The sequence below is a fragment of the Harmonia axyridis genome, chromosome X (assembly GCF_914767665.1).
Source record: "Harmonia axyridis chromosome X, icHarAxyr1.1, whole genome shotgun sequence".
NCBI classification, from domain to species: Eukaryota; Metazoa; Arthropoda; class Insecta; order Coleoptera; family Coccinellidae; genus Harmonia; species Harmonia axyridis.
The window spans coordinates 33,314,480-33,316,979 of record NC_059508.1 but is presented as its reverse complement, the minus strand read 5'-3'; the positions used below and the strand labels follow the sequence as shown (position 1 = coordinate 33,316,979).

The window sequence follows — 2,500 nt, the reverse complement described above, 5'->3', positions numbered from 1 at the left end:
AAGCTTGACGATTCCGCGGGAGGCCAAGACGCGGGACCGAGCTCGGATCAAACGTAACGCAAGCGAAACGCATCACCTCGCCCAGGCCCGGTACGTTAGCCGTGACCCACTTCCCCAACAAGCCCGACACGCCACAATCCTCAGAGCCAATCCTTATCCCGAAGTTACGGATCTAATTTGCCGACTTCCCTTACCTACATTATTCTATCGACTAGAGGCTCTTTACCTTGGAGACCAGCTGCGGATATGGGTACGAGCCGGCGCGACGCCTACACGTGGCCCTCTCCCGGATTTTCAAGGTCCGAGGAGAAGATCCGGACACCGCCGCAAATGCGGTGCTCTTCGCGTTCCAAACCATATCTCCCTGCTAGAGGATTCCATGGAACTCGAACGCTTATGCAGAAAAGAAAACTCTTCCCGGATCTCTCGACGGCGTCTCCGGGTCCTTTTGGGTTGCCCCGACGAACTCTCTTACGAGGGCCCGGTTTAATTTCGGTTCCGCTGCCGGGTTCCGGAATAGGAACCGGATTCCCTTTCGCCCGACGGGCGTGCGTCACGCGTCAAGATGCATAGCATTTCTGCCACCACTTATAAACACGATTAACAACGCCACATCAACATCGGCTTTCGCCTAGGGCTTAGGATCGACTGACTCGTGTGCAACGGCTGTTCACACGAAACCCTTCTCCACCTCAGCTCTCCAGGGCCTCGCTGGAGTATTTGCTACTACCACCAAGATCTGCACCGAAGGCGGCTCCAGACGGCCTCACGGCCAGCCCTTCTGCGCTCACCTCCGCGACCCTCCTACTCATCAGGGCTTCATGACCGCCCCGAAGGGCGACCGCACATGCCACTGACGGCCGAGTATAAGCACGACGCTTCAGCGCCATCCATTTTCAGGGCTAGTAACTTCGGCAGGTGAGTTGTTACACACTCCTTGGCGGATTCCGACTTCCATGGCCACCGTCCTGCTGTCTTAAGTTACCAACGCCTTTCATGGTATCCCATAAGCGTCGATTTAGGCGCTTTAACTCGGCGTTTGGTTCATCCCACAGCGCCAGTTCTGCTTACCAAAAATGGCCCACTTGGCACTCTGATCCGAAATCTCGCGGCTTCACATTCAAGCAAGCCGGAGATCTCACCCATTTAAAGTTTGAGAATAGGTTGAGGTCGTTTCGACCCCAATGCCTCTAATCATTCGCTTTACCGGATGAGACTCGTATGCAACGAGCGCCAGCTATCCTGAGGGAAACTTCGGAGGGAACCAGCTACTAGATGGTTCGATTAGTCTTTCGCCCCTATACCCAGTTCCGACGATCGATTTGCACGTCAGAATCGCTACGGACCTCCATCAGGGTTTCCCCTGACTTCGTCCTGACCAGGCATAGTTCACCATCTTTCGGGTCCCAGCGTGTACGCTCTTGGTGCGCCTCCTCTCGCAATGAGAATGAGGCGCCCCGGGAATGCGGGTCAGTCATGGAGACCGACCATCTTCCCTTAGTTCACATAAAGTGAACCGTTACTTTCATTGCGCCTTTAGGTTTAGTGATTCCCAATGACTCGCGCACACGCTAGACTCCTTGGTCCGTGTTTCAAGACGGGTCCTGAAAGTACCCAAAGCAATAGCGTCGCTGATCGGCGTTTCAAGAGGTCTGTCCAAGAACACCGCGGCGAACAGTCGCAAACGGACGGAATCGGCACTAGGTCCGATCGCCATCACAATTCACATACTTGCCACGGGCCGGACGCGAACTAAGTCGCGGCCTCCCGCCATCAGTAAACCGTCGAGCGAGCTGTTCGGAAACCCAGTGTCCGTAAACATCGGAAAATCCGAGCTCACGGGCTACACTCGAGACCGTAGAACAGCACCCAACGGATCGCGACGACCTACTAGGGGAGAAGTGCACGCGTCCGAAGCCGGAGATGAACCGAAGGGAACAGCCAACGCGAACGTCGCCGTTTCCACAGTCAGTAAATCCCAACAACAGGCGCGAATGAATCTCCCCATTCGACCTTTCGGGTTTCTCAGGTTTACCCCTGAACGGTTTCACGTACTCTTGAACTCTCTCTTCAAAGTTCTTTTCAACTTTCCCTCACGGTACTTGTTCGCTATCGGTCTCGTGGTTATATTTAGCCTTAGATGGAGTTTACCACCCACTTAGGGCTGCACTCTCAAGCAACCCGACTCTAAGAAGAGATCCTCTAGCAAGCCGCAGCGGTCGCTACGGGCCTGGCACCCTCTATGGGCGATGGCCCCATTCAAGATGGACTTGAACGCGCCGCGAACTCGCCAGATAATGGATCCTTCCAAACACCACATCTCCCGGCGACCGGTTACGATCGCGGGATTCAGTGCTGGGCTAATCCCTGTTCGCTCGCCGCTACTAAGGGAATCCTAGTTAGTTTCTTTTCCTCCGCTTAATAATATGCTTAAATTCAGCGGGTAGTCTCACCTGTCCTGAGGTCGTATGTTCAAATCATCGAAACGTTCCGAAACTAA

General features: G+C 54.4%; 1 pseudogene; it reads right to left on the bottom strand.

Annotated features, from left to right (window-relative positions):
- LOC123688090 overlaps positions 1-2,467 on the bottom strand; it is a 4,891-nt pseudogene extending 2,424 nt beyond the window's left edge.
- Between the last annotated feature and the right edge of the window lie 33 nt (positions 2,468-2,500).